Source organism: Falco biarmicus, chromosome 1, assembly GCF_023638135.1.
Source record: "Falco biarmicus isolate bFalBia1 chromosome 1, bFalBia1.pri, whole genome shotgun sequence".
NCBI classification, from domain to species: domain Eukaryota; kingdom Metazoa; phylum Chordata; class Aves; order Falconiformes; family Falconidae; genus Falco; species Falco biarmicus.
The window spans coordinates 37,362,361-37,379,080 of NC_079288.1; the positions used below are offsets into that span (position 1 = coordinate 37,362,361).

At 42.1% G+C, this 16,720-nt stretch overlaps 1 protein-coding gene across 1 annotated transcript in view; it reads left to right on the plus strand.

Moving 5' to 3' along the window:
- Positions 1 to 16,720, plus strand: part of RNF10 (ring finger protein 10) — a 202,002-nt gene that overhangs the window by 37,825 nt on the left and 147,457 nt on the right. The gene's annotated exons all lie outside the window — the stretch shown is intronic.

Here is a 16,720-nt window from a genome sequence, read left to right on the forward strand (position 1 = left end):
ATTACAGGAGTTCACCTATTCTGTCCTTCTCCCATCATTAAAGGAAGGTAGGGGTTGGATATTATTACTAAGGGGTTTGACCTTTGCTGTTTGCTTTCCTAGGTGTCATACAGCACAGGAGCTAGGGACAGCACTCAGGTACAGCCCAGATACATCCTTAAGACACAATTAGTCTGCAGCTGTACAGCCTTTGTAAAGCTTGGATTCCACAGAGAGGCTAAGGAATATAGCTATCAAAAGCCGTGTGGCTAGATCTTTTCTAATGTCAAAATTTAGAGATGAGAGAAAAGATGGTGATGAACCTGTCCCTTCTGCACAGTGAAAAGTAAGGAGGTGAGGATCTTCTGTTGTTACTCGCTGATATGGGAACATTGCAAGAGAAAATAGATACTCTTCTTTGTATCCTTGTTAGGAGACAGAGAAAAGGTAATAATAGGGAAAGGGAGGAGGGGTCAGGTGTGGTATCAGAAAGTAGAATTATCTTTCTGTGGGTGCCAGGTACCAGTAAATAACTTTTTAAGTGCCGAGAAGGTAGAAAGCACAACAAGTCTTTTCAAGGCTTAGATTCTTCTATGGAGTAAGTCTCTTCTGTGTAGAAAAAAAAAAATCATCAAAGATAAAATATTCCCAGACAACATGAATATAGAAATGATGAGACTGCACATGGTGAACTTACAAAATTCTGAAGTAGGTTGGGTTTAAAACTCTATCAGAACAAAGTCATTAACTTTTAACAGAATGTACTTTGTTGATTTGATGATGAATTGAGAACTGGAGAGGCAGTTTGTGTAAAGCTGCATCATCCTCTGCTTCCGTTGAGACAACACTGTAGCACCTCTGTAGCAAAAAAAATCTGCCAGGCTTTGTCATCATTTTGCATCACAGCATGACCTGAAAGCAAACATACCCTCTGCCGTCACACAGTACAGTGCCTGGGGATCACTTGCAGGACTACAGTGGCCATATAGCTGGGAGGTATTGCTCTTGTCAGCACTACTGAACACTAATAAACTGAGGGAACTGAAATATATTGCTCTCTTTATTCTGTGTGTGTGGATCTGCACCAACCTTACCAGTTTTCAGTTCCAATAACAGCTATGTGTGACTTTTATTTTTCAAGATTCTACTTGCAAAGGTTTGGCTTCAGCTGAACTGTAAGATATTCTTGAGAGAGGCAACTCTTCCATTGTCCAGAGCTTGCTTTCTCACGCGATACCCAAGTGACCCACAGGTCACAGCCATTAAACTTAGTTTATGGAAAACATACCAGAATCACTTTGATTGCATTATCTTAAACTCCATTTGAAAGAAAAGTAGCACTAGGAGATTTCTTCACTTCCTATCTCCAAATCTTGCACTTTTTTATGACAGTAGTACTGGCTTCTACACCCTGCTTGTATTCTCCTTTGGCATTGACTTTTTATTTACCTCCCTACCTGATATCCTTTTCCTTCCTTTTAACACACTATTGGTTTAAATTATTTGCTCTGCCATAAGTACTCACTCCCAACTCACCCAAACTCTGCTAATCACAGCAAATTGGTATGTTTATCTTTGCTAGGACTTGTGCTTTACTTACATAGGTGCTTATTCTAAAGTTCATGAGACATCTGTCTGTGCTGTTGTAGGTTTGAGAAGGGACGTGCTTCAGGAGGGCTTCATTTGCCTCTGAATATAAAGCATACATGAACAAACCAAATAATTGCTAGAATTCTGGGCACCTGATGTCCCATGCAAGTTCAGGAAATTGTACTGGGGAACATTCTGCTTTCTTGCAACAGGACTAGAAGAGACACAGCTGTCTACCAGCTCCATGTATTATCTTGTTTAGAAAAGAATGTGAGTCCTGTGTGAATTTCTTTCAGAATGGAATGAGCATATCTAAGTCTGACTTTTCTTGTTAGAATTCTCATGGCCTTTCCTCATAGGAAGTACAGAGGTGTGCCTAGTAGCATACCTCACTTGGAGGTAAGGGTTTGTCAGCTCACCTGCTTGCTGCTGTGTCCATTTACTGAACAATGTCACCAAATCTTGGTAAGGAGAAGTTCTTTGTAAGTAGAATGAGAGGTTCACTTTCAGAGATCTGCTCAATCATGTCCATAACAAACCAATTTATGGGTTAGAAGCTCCAGCTGAAAAACAGGGTGGCATGGATAATGGTATGGACAGAGGGGGCTGAAGTGTCAGTTTCTAAGTGCTCTTGATGGATTTTACATTATTCTTATTCACAATGTGATGTGGCTTTCAGGTGCTTATGAGTAATGAGTAGAGTTAGTTTGTTTAGTGTCCCTGTCCCCCAAGGCCACTGCCCTTTGAGAGAGAACAGTGTGTACCACTGCTTTTGGCAGCCATGCTCCCAACCTGACGCAGTCAGTTTGGGGGGGCCAGGGAGCCGGCAGAGATGACTCATTCCGCCTCAGTGGCTCATTGAGGAGCTGCAGGGAGAAGCTATTTATAACCAGACCTTTCAGGTTCAGTGCAGCAGCATCTTCAGCAGGAGGAAGGGGACAGAAATGGGGATGGCATATCAAACTTCTCAGATACAGATCAAGCCCCGCCCCAATATTGTCCCTAGAGCCACATAGCCACCAGCTGACTTCATCTAACCTTTTTTCCCAAGCTTGGCTGTCTGGGTGCTCTGGTCCTGGTGTAAAGTTCTGGTGGTAACTCATCAGCTCCTCAAAAAGCAGGGAGACAACTGTGAATATTGTCAGTGTGAACAAAACATGAACTCTTTCTACTGTAGCTGCTAAGCTGTTTCTTGTTGATTCTTTCTGACCCGTGTCCATAGCATTATGACCTTATATTTTCTTTGTCCATGTTTATCCCTGGCTTGCCATTAAGATGAGCTCTTTTCATGGTGTTTTCAAACAGTTATGCTGCCAGAAAATACCATTTAAACCTCCTGATGTTTCTCTTATACACAAGCTAACACTGTAATTTTTATAAACTGTAGTTGGTTTTCTGATTTTGCTGTGGACTCATTTCATCTTTAGGTGCTTCTGTGACTCCATATGTGAAACAGAGATAATGATACCCCCTGGGTTAAGCACACTGTGATCTGTAGCAATGAGGAACCACTTAAGTCATAGTATTATTACCAGAGAGAGTCACAAAACAATAGGAAAGCATAGTACACAACAGTAGAGGACAGCATGTGTTAAAGAAAATATTTACTACGAACACATACGTCTTTGTATCTAGGTAACTGTGGCCTTTATCTTGAAGCATATTAGCATATGTTAGAATTATTGAATTGTATGCTAAACTAAACTTCTTCAAGTTGTCTGTTCAGTTAACTGGCTTTTAAATTCAAAGCCACACAGCACCAGGGATCCTGTTGCATGAGTGCTTAACCTTGTTCGTGTTCTACCTCTGCCCTATTCTTAAACCAATCTGCGTGTCTGGAACTGGGCTGCAGTTAGATGACTTCTCAACTCCATCACTTTGTTGCCTCTTCCCATAGCTTAAATACTGCGTATCTGGCTCTTCATCTTCTCTCTACTTCTTTCTTCCTACCCCTTCTTTCCTAAGTAGACAATTGGCTCCACAATATACAAGTGGTGTACAGTTTGATGAGTATAAAGTCTCAGCACATAGTTAAGGCCATTTGGTAGGTCTGTAGGCTTCTTTGGTGGTCTTCGTTTTGGCTGTCCTGCATCACTGTGCTATGGACCCAGAGGTTTACTGGCCTTTTCTAAAGTGGGTTGTATTTATTATCTTCATACAGAAGCTGTACTATAAATAATTCTTGTCTTCAGTTTTGGCAACCAACTAAAGGGGAAGCCTACCCTGAATAAACCAAACAATGCTGCGATGGTAATTTCTTTCTCAAAGCCGTTATAAAACGGCAGAGATTTATGACTGCGAGACATACCTTGTATGCTTCAGCTCTCGTAATCTGGGCTGGAGGTGGCCTCTGCACAGGAGCCCCAACTCTCCCTAGCTGCCACATTATTTTCCTGAATCTTAGTTTCATTTTGGAAAAAGTAGACCTCTGGCTCTTGTGGTTGCAAATAAGCCTCTGAAACATCCACAAAACTTAGCTGGTACAGGGATATTTGTATTGGTATTGAGAGAAAGAGACCATATTTCAGAGACGTGGAGTGTCATGTTTATTTTTTTTTGAGTAGTAAACTAAAATGTGCAGTGATTACAATGTCAACTTTGCTCCTTGTCTTTTTCTTCAGCAAATGTTACAGGGTAGATAAAAGGTTCATGGGGCTGTTGGTTAATCTTTTCAGCAGCTGCCTTGTCTTTCCTTTGGCACCTTAGGCATCCGTGAGTACAGTGTATGTAGTGCAGCTGGCTCCCCTGCATTCTCACCACCTCCCCTTCGCCTGAGGCTTGTGACATTCTTGAGCAGACCCCTGGAGGGGCATCCCAAGGGTGGGCTCTGTGGCCAAAGAACTCACAAGGATGTGTCCAGGTTTGGCTTTGTGAACCTAGAACTGAGAGGGCCAGGAGAGGGAACCAGGAGTGTGCATACATGTCAGAGACTGAAAGGATTTACCTCCCTGCGTTTCCAATTGCTTGTTTTCTATGTGGGGAAAATCCCTTTTGACAGCCCAGGCGGTGAGCTTCTAATTCCTGTCTCCGGCTCATTTTTCACTTCAATCCCTCAGTGAACGGATTTTAATGCTTGATGGATTCAAACAAAATTATTTCTGTTCCTGTGGCTTTGCGAAAGCCTCTAGGGTGTGTGTGTGCGCGCAGGGGAGGAGGGATGGGGCTTGTTTTCATTACACTCCAGTAAGCCTCCTCTCTAAGGGAAAAGTATTTCATTCCTTCATTTAGGGCTTTCTTGCTGATGATTCCTCCCATGCTGTCCTCCTGGCCCTTGGGTCGCAGGAGGACCCATAAAAGATTTGCTGTTCTGAGGGGTTCAGGATGCAATGTTCTGGATCAGTGTTTCTGCTGCAAGTGGGGATTCAAATAATATGACCAGAGTGTGCTTACAGGAATAGCACTGGATTGGGCGGAATAATTGTGGGAAAACTTTCATATTCCCCAGCTCTAGCTGGGAGTGAGACAACACCACAGGCTGAGATGGAGTTAGCAACTGAAGCGTTGTCTGGGTAATCAGCAGACTTTAGCATTGACATCTTGTTTGAACATGTGTACAATTCACCATACTGCTATTGTAATGGACAAATACTGCTTTTTATTACAATTTCCAGCCTCGCCTGCCAGCAGAAATCAGGGTAGAAAACTGTGCAGGGGCTCTGCTTGCATAACATTCAGTAATCGGTCAGAATTTCAGCTGCTCAGCCACCATGTGTTTCTGCTGGGCTTCTTCCACAGGGTTCCTGTGTCTGGGAGGCTAAACTCTTTAAATGTTAAATATCTTACCCTCCTATCCAAGCCAAATCATTATCATAATAAAAACTAACAAAGAACGATTTCTATGATACATGGCTTTAATAAATACTTATAGCCAGCATGCTAAGGATCCTCATTATTCTCTGAAGGATTTAGAGTGTAGCATGAAGTTGACAATGTCTTTCAACGTATAAAACTGCTGTTGTTAGGGTGTGCTAAGCCCACTTGGTAATACCGTATCTAGATTAAGTTGTTTCAATTTATTATAGCTGCTACCAAGCTGTCACTTGCTCAGGCAAGGAAAAATTCTTGTTCCTGTCATTGAAAATGTATTGTGTGTTCCTCCTCAGCACATGCTCGTCTTCTAGGACAACCTCCTATGTCCACAGCCTCCTGTAAATATTCGTTTAAAGCTATTGATTATCATCATAAATGTGTATTGTGTCATGCTTATAAAGCTGGTGCATCCAGGGACTACAAGGTGTAGCTCGTGAGTTTGTTTCATGTTATCTATCTTTTTATATTATCTCAAACCCCTAGTTCCCCTAACTTCAGCTTTCTTCAGTATAAGTATTCTAATTGTAATTTTTTGTTTTGTTAAATACATTGTCTACAGGTGTGAAGCCCAGTTTTATTAGCATGGCTTTCTAATAGTTGCATCAGAGACTATTAGCTTGCATTATAAATACTCAAAATTATACATAAAGCATACATTGAAGTTTTAGTTGTAAGTACAGTAATAGCATTTCAGGAATTGTTTGCTTTATCCAGTTAATATAGTCTTGCTTGTAATTGTATATTTATTTCAACCTTGTCAGTGATGCCCAAGCTTTTGAGCCAGGGACAGTAAATTGAAGTGTTAATGAACTTTGGAACTTCATTAATAAAATCATGCTAAGTCTTTTAGGTAGAAGAGGACACTAATTTATGAACCAGTAGATACTGACTAGCCCGAAAGCTTCAGCTAATTGTTACTGCAATATTATAGGCAAGTCTCCTTTTACATATCTTTAGATTGTAAAAAATAAATCTAATTGCCATTTTCTGAAGGATCAATAAGAAATTGAATTAAATGTGAATAAAAAAGGAGTTCTTAAATTTCTATCTTGTCTTTCTTCTGGAAAATGTGGAGGTTCTACTGCAGAAGTAACCGATTCATTAACCTTGTGCTTTGTCACTACGGAAAGGAAGTAGACAAATATTTGGAAAATGTGGTTTTTAAATACTCTTCTGTTTCAGTCAATGTTCTGTATTGTTTGTGTGATATTAATAATGTTTATTAATATTTTGGTTGAACATTTTCCTAAGTCACCAGTGTTCCTTTTGCCAAAGGCGTGAGTTGTGAATCCAGCTGGATACACATTGGATTTACTTGCTGCAGATCAAATTATCTAATATTAAATACATATTAGCATCTGACTGCATGAGTTTAATCACCAACATTTGCCAGTAACTGATAATTTCTTTTAATACTGCTTCCCACCACATTGTTGGAGTGAGGATAATGGGGACTAGAAATTACCTGTAGTGACAGAATAGAGTGTCAGTACCACTGAGAAAGTATTGTGTTGGATTTTTTCTTTCACTTCTTGTCTTTTTTACTTGGTTGAAGACACTGAGACCAATAAGCCTTTCCTGCATTGGAAAGTGTTAGAAATACAGTTGGTGTCTTTCAGCTGGAAAATCAGTATCCACCTTTTCTTTGCATTTCATGTTGTACCAACCTTCCTACATGTGCTGCCATTTGCTCAAGTCTAGAGCTTGCTGTGCCTTTGGCACAGTAAACAATATTCCTAGCCACTACTCTTAAATGTTTTTCAGTCTCTATTTACTCATATATCTAGTCTCTATAATCCTTTAATGGTGACAGGCTTATCAGTGTAATCTCTGAATTTTACCTGGATATCGCTTGCTTTCTCTGTTGAGTTTTTTTTATTACACATAAGACTGCTTCTAGTATCATACTCACTTCTATGCCACTGTCTAATTTAATAAATATTTCATTTCCATTCAAGCTGATTGCATATTAATTTATCACTGCAACACTGAGCTTTCCTCCTATGAACAGTTTACCTGTGGTAGCAATACAATGATCTTGTCTGTGTTGTGCAAGCTTTGCTGCTCCTTGCAAAATTTGCGAAGCTGATCCATGACATTTCTTGCATCTTCTTCCATATGCCAAATATTTTCTCAGTCCATCCTGGTTGTCATAGTGCATGTGTGATTCTACATGATTTTATCTTTGAACTTAATATGCTTGTCTCTCTCAGATCTCTTGCATGGTGCATTTTGTGTTTCATTGTTTTTAGATCTGACTTGCACTTAATTCTGTACTGGGTAGTTACCATAGGTTGGTTCTTTGGCCATCTATCAGTCTTGAAGATTTTGAGGGAAAACCAATTCCCTGATAAGAGGGCAGGCCATAAACTTAATTTTCAGCAAAAATCTCAGGAGGGACACCCTTTAGTAATCTTTGAAAGGGTAAGAATCAGCCAGCAACATGCATTTCTTCAGTTCCACTTTCCCTCTTTATATTTGCTAAAAAAAATACCTTTACATTTCATTTTTTGTGTGAAGTGCAATATCTTATAATGTACATGGATTTCTAAGGGGGTTTCACTGCCAGAATTGACTGGAACCTCTTAATCATTTCAAATGCATCAAAATTGATGATTAAGAAAAATAAAGCTTCTGATTATCTTCCTTTTTACTGGCATACGTGGCTTTTAGATAAACATGGATTTCTAGCACATACACATGCAATTTAATATTTTTCCAACTGCCTTCTGTATTTCCAGACTTTCAGCTCTTGTGGACATCTTGGTAGCTTCTTCTTTTCCATTCAAGTTATACTCCTTGGCATCTTTTTACTCCTGATACCATATGGCATTCCTTAATCCCTCTGCACCCAAACTGCTATAAAAGTTACTCTTTATTAATGACACATTTCCAGCTGTGTCTACTTAACAGAATGAAGGCTTTTGCCATGTCCCTGTTCCTGAGCCTGGACAACTGAACCACTTACAGTTTCAGTTGTCAGGACCATGATGTGGGAGGGAACATGCTTCAGGCACGATCCCTGCAGTACAAGGCACGATACGGGAGTGGTACATTGGCAGAGGGGGTCTGTCCCCAGGTTTTTCCAAAAGGAGACTACCTCATAAGTAAGAAGTATATTCAAGGTGCAGCCAATACTGTTTTCCTGATTACAGTGTATTACAAAATTATATTTCTGTAGTTTCCTTCTGTTGTATCAGAGTAATTGTTCCCCTGAGACTCACAGGAAAAGGGCCTGGGCTCTTAAAGGAAATGCCCTTTAGGGCACTTCCTTGAAGAGATTTTTTTTTGGAAAAAAAGAATATATCTCCAGAAAATAAATCTAATAAACCCCAGTTTGTTATGTAGCATTGAGCCCTGTGAGGTTTTGTGCTAATTTCTCTTGGCCAGTGCACAGGTGTAAGGAGCTGATGTTGCCACTGAATGACAAATGCACTGAGTGCGAATTCTGTTCTCACATGCTCTTGCCAGGAAAGCCAGTACAGCCGCAGGGGTGTAAATGAGCAGATGCTTTTCCCCTCTTGTAGGGACATCTGCCGTCAGAGGGCACATTGCTGAGTGAGAGAAGCTCTAGGTGCACCCCTATTTTCTTGTCTTTTGATGCTGTGGGTTGCAATCTCTGCATGAGTTGTTGTTGCTGCTATTTTTATATTATTATTGTTGTTATTACTATTATCTGACGCTGCAGATCTGTTCACCTCCCTCAAAGATGCTGTTTCTGCTGGAGCCTTTTCTGCCTTTGATCACAGCCAAGAAGATGGCTTTGACATTGTGTGTATTCCCCTAGCCCACTGCAAAGTCCTAATCCTTCTAATAGCTGGAGGTTTTTGGTTTAAGTCTTTTATTAATATTCCATCTTAATTGTAAAGCACTTCAGTGATATCCAGAAGCCTGTCTTACATAACAGCCTTATCCACAGTCAAGTCCTTCAGAGCTGGAGCATCAGGAAAAACCTCTGTTTGATCTGACTAGTCTGTCATTAGTCTTCATGCCTTTAATGCACAAACGCATTAGAAATTAACAATGTTTCAAATGTCTAAGCTCAGTCAATGTGTGTTTAAAAATATTTGATATTATTAGAAAGAGTATGACTTGCTGTCATGTATAGATTTAAGTGATGCAGTTAGCAAAGTTTGCAGCTCTAAATCATCTGGAAAGTGAAAGAAGGTATAGGAAATGGAGATAATTAAGACATTTCATAAAGTGCCAGTGTTGGTAAGATCCTGCTATGCATTAGGTTGTCCTCAACTGGATAAATAGATGAAAGCACCTAGAAACTACTTGTTTCTTCACTATGGATGTCCCAGAAAGTCGCTGAAAAGGAAGAAAGGAGAGGTGTCTTTGCTAATCAACAATAAGTCATTTTGAAATGTGATTCTTAAGATTTTAATTCATTGTAGATGATCATCCCCTTTCCTCTTATACTGCTTCAGTTATTTCAGGCAATTGACAGCTTTTCCCAATGTTTATATATTTTAGTAAAGCCTAGGAGTGAGTCTTAAAACTAACAAACTGGCATGTTTGGAATATGAACCTTCATGTTTACTTGTCTTAAGGAGATTTTCTTCAGGAGATTGATCCAGCAAACACATATTGTCCAGACTGAACAAAGCCCAGAGAGTAGGCAGAGCACCTTCCTAGTAAACTAATGCAGGAAACACAGTTTTAATAGAGTTTGATATTATTAATAAGCAGATAAAGGAGAGATGGGAACTTGAGCTTCAGACAGCAAATATGAACGTCTCCTTAAATCCCACTTCAAAAAACAAAGAACATACCAACATGTGTTTGCAGTTTGTGTTTAGAAATCACCTCCAGAAGCAGTTACTGTTTTCTCCAACTTCCATGCATGCTGCATTAAATGATTTTTAGAAGCCCACAACACTTTCTACTTTGTTTCTGAACAGAAATACTTAAATCCAAAGACCTGAGAACACCTTTGGAAAGCAGGTATTACTGGCTGCGCTTCACATGGGAAGACACTAAGGCATAGTGCAGTAAAGCTCAAATCCCTCTAGATACCCCTCACTGTGGGGGAATATGTTAGAATTTAGCATTCAGAATTTCAAACAAAATCACAGGCAGGAAGAGTGGTCATTAGCTCTCATTTTGATACCCAGCTCCCCGCTTATATACCAGTGCATGCTACCTGCCTGAAAACTGCAAAGCTGGTTTTTGCCACTGCATGAGATAAAACTCATTCTGTATGAGTTAATGTCATCCTTTAATAGCTAAGAAATAGAAATGCTTCTCTAGATGTTTAACAGGATTTGTTGGAAATTACTAAAATCCTACATTATTCAATATAAATTGATAATTGCACTAATGAATGTTTTTAGATCATCTACCAAAATGAACCCCTTTGAAATGAGGCATAAAAAGCATTTTGTTATTAGTAGAATTGTCAGACTACTTTATCTGAAATTGATGGGTAATGTAGCCAGAATGTAACTACCTAAGCTATAATTTGTTCAGGACATCAGGTCTTATATTAAATTCTTGCCCCACCCCCGCAAAAAACCCACAAAAAACCAAACAGAAAACAAAACAAAACCAAAACATCCAAGATTAGGAATCCTCAGTGCCTTTGTTTAGTTTCTTGTGCCAGTGACACTGGTAGCAGCATCTTGCCCCCTCTCCTGCTGCTAGCCTGCCAACTCAGCAGGGAGAGGGGTATGCTTGCACAGGAGTTTTGAGCAGCTCAGCTACTAAACCAAGGTGTCCTTCCTCCACTGGCCACATGTTCCTGACCGTCTTCTCGTGTCAGTACTAGGGCTGTAATTTTTCACCTGAAGGGAACTACTGGGTGCTAATAGAAACCTGACCATATTTTGCAACTCATACAGCTTCCTTTCTGGTTACAAGGCAGATGTGCCAACCCCTGTCTCTCCCTGGAGCTATCTTCTACCAGAACTGAGCTGGTTATATACCAGTATCAGTGTTCATTAAATAAAATATTTGAGAGAGAGAAGCTCTATGGAGAGAAAACAGCTGCCCTGGAGATACTGAGTGATTAACTCTAGCTGATCCCACATGAATTTCAGCTCACTGTAGTTATTTCATACTGTTGCCTGTTTGTTGTATAACTGAGTTTATGTTGTATAACTGAGTTGTTTCATGATGGTAGCTCATATTTTAGTTGATGGTAGTGAAAGGGTCTAAGGATGAAAAGCAGCAGCTACTTTTATTCTTATTTTCCAGGTGCATCAATACTGGCAGGAAAAAATACGAGGACTGATGTATCATAATCTTGAAACACCTTAATACCCATCCCATTGGAAAGTAACCCTCTCCCAAAATAAATACAAGTGCTTTTCTTTGCCAGGAGACTGGCCAGAGATCAGGCTGCCAGGCAATGATCAAGCAATAGCAATTTATTCAGCCTTGTCTCCAAACTACTTCCAGCTCAGACCACAAGCATCTGGCCTTCAGTGCTGCTCTCTTTCCCTCCCATTCCCTAAACTAATTTTTAGGCAGTTGATAAATAACCCTTTAAAAAAAAAAAAAAAAAAAGAAACAAAAACCACACACAACAAAAAGCTGGCAAAGATTAAATGTTTCTAGTCAGAAAAAAAAATAGGCTTTTTACCTGATAACCAGGGATCCTCTTTAATGCAGCTGAAGAGTCCACCTGTCTCTCTGACTCTGAAAACCAGCCATAATCCTGTGATCCAGATCGTATTTCAGAAAGAGATCACTCCATTACATGCATAGTTTATTGTGACTGTAAAAGATCTGCATGAAATGGTTTGCTTTTATCTAGGGAGCTCTGGTCATCTGAAATTAGAAAATTATGATTTAATTTTTTCCTTCCTATATTAATTGCTGCTTTCAATGTAAGCCAAAGACAAGCTAACCAACTGAGCATTCCTTTGCTATTTACTGTTCGGCATATCATCATTTTATGCCTTGAGACTGTATCAAACAGAGAGAGGGACCACGGTCACTGTTAAAACCATGTCACTTTTGCTTCAGTGATTTTCAGAGTTGGGTTTTTTTTGCTTAGAACTTCTACTCAGGTCTCCACTTTAATGTGCTCCCTGCCTGACTTGTGGCTCACCTCCACTTGCACAGCAGTGCCTACTACATAAATGCAACTGTGAAGTTGATTGTAGTTTGGCAACAGAGATGTCTGATATGAAAGAGGTGACATTGCCAGCTGTGGGCACTAAAACGGCAAAGCTGAGCCAGCTATATCAGCTTAATTAATTGCATTCCTCGCTGTGTGAACTGGAAGACTGAGACTCAGAAAGGGTGTGTGGGAAGAAGGTAGGGTGAGGAGCAATTTCAGGAACATTATTTACTTTTGTTACACACCTGGAGTAGGGAAGGTTGAGTCTCTTCTCAGGAGTCTGGCTAAAGTTAGGCCACACATGCTAGCTCAGGGAGCTCAGCCGTATCTGTCCTATTGAGCAGCAGAGTTTCCATTGCATCTTCTTTCATGTTATTTGGTTTAACAAGCTAAGAAAGGGTTGATGCATCACCTCTGTGTGAAGTGTGATCTTCTGCTCTGACTGGCCTCTCATGTGCCAGCAACATGGAGCTGTAGATTGAAGATGAAGTCTGTGCCCTCACAGAGCATTGTAGTGAAAAGGTTTTCCCACTGCTAGCTCGGTAGACACAGCCTGGCCCTCTGGCAAGCCCTGTGTATTTACATTATAATGTATAGGGAGCTTCACCTTTGTCCCTATCCATTTCTTCTCCCCCTTATCTCTCTGTCATCTTGCTCTCCTCCAACTATATTTCTCCTGTAGCTCATCCGTTCCTCTTGTGGACTTACTTTTGTCCTATGGCCCTTCATCCTCTCCCATTCCTGTAGGCTTATTACTGGGTCACGCTGCAACCCTTTCCCACTTTGACACTATATGACCACAGCAAACAGTGACTTCCAATCCATCTGCCAGTCTTGTCCTGACAAATACAAAGGGAAGTTCTCTGCAATCAGGATGCAAGTAACCAGGGTGGATTTGAGCACGGGGATTACAGCTGGAACAATAATGCCTTTGTAATGCTGTTGGGATTATTCCTTTCCTGTGGAGTAAAACTTGAAGAGCAATACCAAGTCTTCAAGCAAACAGAATCTCCAGCTGTCAGTGCTTTTGCTTCCTCTGGAGGCAGACACATGCCTGTCCAAATACAATATGCTGGAAGACCGATACTTGGCATCCTTATGACTATCTGAACATGACATGTTTCTGAAACCCTTTAAAAGAGACAGAGAGATAGTAAAGGAAAAGGAAAGGCCATAAATGAAGTGTAGGCGTTCATCTGTTATAGGACAGATTCCTGATTAGTATCCTGATTCTCAGCCCAGCCCAGCTTAGATTTTACTGTGCTTTGGCAAATTGTTTGTATGATATCATACTTATCCTAGACAATTATGTTCTTGCAAATGCAGGTGAGAGAAATAATAGAGACTAAGAAACTAGTACCAAGAGAACTGCTGCAAAACATCACAGACATTTGTACCTTCCTCAACAGCTTGCTGGAGTCTTTTTTTTCCTTATGGGCAGTGCTCGCTCATTTTACTCTCACTCCTTTTCTAGGCTGTAGTCTTTAACTGAAGTACATTCTTCTGAGTTCAGGGCAGGCAATTCAGCCCCTGTCTGTTTGAACAGCATTCTCAATTTTTTCAAAAATTTTCTCCACACAAATGAAGAGAAATAATTGACCAAACCCTTCCCCCCAAAATGCTCTTGCATTTGTTCATGTGCATCTTTTTTGGCAGCCCTTTTAAGGAAAAATAGGATTTTACGCTTGCAGGCAGTGTGGTACTTGTCATTGCACACTGGAATAGGATCCACTTTCCCCTGCTGGCGCCAGACTACACACTTGCTGCAGAATCCCCCTAGTTTGGGGAGGGAAGTGCAGCTCCCCTCTGGCTTGGCCTCTGACTGAATCACATGGATAATTTTGACTTAGCTCCATCTCCAGAAGCAGCGAGCATGCACGTTACATAATATAATTGTCGTGTCTTGAGGATTCAGGCCTGTCCTCTTTTGTGCTGCCAGATGGAAGAGGAGCTACGCTCTCTCTGGAGAGATGTCCCTGCACATCTCGCCACTCAGCCGTGCTGGAATTATGTGCCTCTCTCTGCAGCCGGGCTCTGTTGTTCCCTGGCATTTTGCTCCAGAATAGCTAGCTCTTTAGTATGCAGTGGATGCTACACAGCCACTGCGATCCCAGGATTAATTTGTCTAGAAAAGGAGATACATGAAGAACCTCTAAAATGAATTTGTGAGGAGGATGTACTCCAGATTCTCTGAACAGCCAGGGTTTGTTCCTAGCTGAAACCCAAACACAGGTGTTGTGGACAGCCAGTTTCTGTCTGACAGAACAGATTTCTGGTTTGTGCTCTCACTCTGTCCCATGTCATAGTTTTTTCAGCTGCTGTTGCTGCTGTTTTCTTGCTGGGTTCTGTAACATAGCCCCTGCCTGCATGGTTATTGTCTGTTAGTCAAGCCGTTTCATGCCCTGATCCCTGAAGTGCTCTCCAAAGTGATGAATCACACCTGTACCAATGAGTCCCTTCTCACTAATGAGGCATCTGCTCCAAATACTGCGGTGCACAGTTGACTGAGGCAAGGAGCTACAACCCACCTGTAGATAGCAGTGTCACTACAGTCTTCAGGAATAGCTCAAAAGACCCCCAGGAGGGTGAGGCCAGTGTTAGTCAGGCTAGACAGGAACCTTATCTGTGTGAACTTCCTCACAGCAATGCCTTGTCAGCACCAGCTGCAATTCCAGAAATGGCAGCGTCTCTAAAAGCAGTGTTATATTCTGACAGAATTAACTTTCCCAGGATAGAAAAGTATTGAGAAATGTTTATTTCAGCCTCCTTCTACCTCTGAGCTTCCTGGCAGAAGGACTCCTATAGCAGCCATGGCTCCAGCAATGCAGCTGCAGTAGGGAAAGCCAGGGCTCATGTTCATCTAGCCATGAGTAGTGGTTCTGCACTGCTGATATCCAACAGAAACAGCCTGTTCTGACAAAACCCAGCAACAACAAAACCAAAGCACCCCAGCACCAAAAAGGTACCTTGCCTGTAATTGGGAACCAAGATAACCCTGCAGGTATGAATGGAAAATTGTTGCTCAACAAGTGTCTCCACCACAAACCCGTTCAACAGCCCATTTAGCCGCCATGAAAGCTGCTGCCAAGCATCCAGAGCAGGAGAGGGATAGAGGGACCAGTCTTTTCTGTCATCCTGAGGATGGACAGAGGGCACCTTGTGCAGGAATCATGCACAAATGCTGCACATCTGGTGCTGATAGCACAGCTGAGGGGACAGAGCACACTGACCAAGGGCCGCAGCATAACTCTTTCTGTGGCAGCTTTGCCCCAGCCAGCACCTGTGACTGTAGTAGTGGAGGCACAGTAGCACAGGCTGCTATGGGACCACAGGCTGTAGAGAAGTTGCACTTGGGTTGTTGCAGACAAGACTGTGTCATCACATAGTAACTGCTGTGCATGTGCCAGCAAGAGCAGAGCTAGCATGAGTAAGCTTATTATGCGATAATCACACCTTCATCTTTCTGGGTACATAAACTGCTGAGGTATCCAAGTCTGGCAGTGAGGCACAATCACTGTCTGAAGATGAGCAAGAAGGAGCCGGGTCCTTGCCTCATTGGGAACATATGCCTGATTTGACACCATTATCTTTTACTGTTTTTAAACAGAACATCATTATTGGAACCACCTGTTGCCACTTAATTACCTGTGTTTGATTACAAAGACGTTAAAGTAATCACCTTTTTAGGTACAAACTTTCATTTTTATATCCTTTGATGATGTGCCCTGACAAAGCCTCTACGTCCATTTCAAAGGCTGGATCAAAACTTCCCCTGTGGGCATGTCAGGCAGCAGCTGAGCACCCAGTCTCCTCTCGTGAACTTTGGGAAATCTGGAATTTGGATCAAGACTTTGAATCCTCTCAGTTATAACGATAAGACCTGTAGGTGCTGACCTATAGAGCCAGTATCCCCCCAACCCCGTTTGGGTAAGCTGAGCGCTCAGGCAACGCTCAGGGCGGGCCCCGGGCCCCGCAGCGTCCTGGCTCCCGGTGCTGGCGCGGTGGCACCTTCCGAGGGGCATGCGTGGGCGCAGGCGGGTTCCCCCGCGGGGCAGGGGTGCACCCTGTCCCGGCTCTGCCCTCGGGGCCGCTAAGCCCCTTCCCTGGGAGATGCGGGAGCCTCGGGGTTCAGGCCTGCCCCCCGGGACGCAGCCCCCGCCCTCCCCGTCGGCACCGCCGCCGGGGGCGATGCTCTGGGCCGCCGCCGCGCCGGGGGGCTGCGGCCCTGCGGTCCCCCCCTTCCCGCTGGGCCCGGGGCCGCCGGGCCCT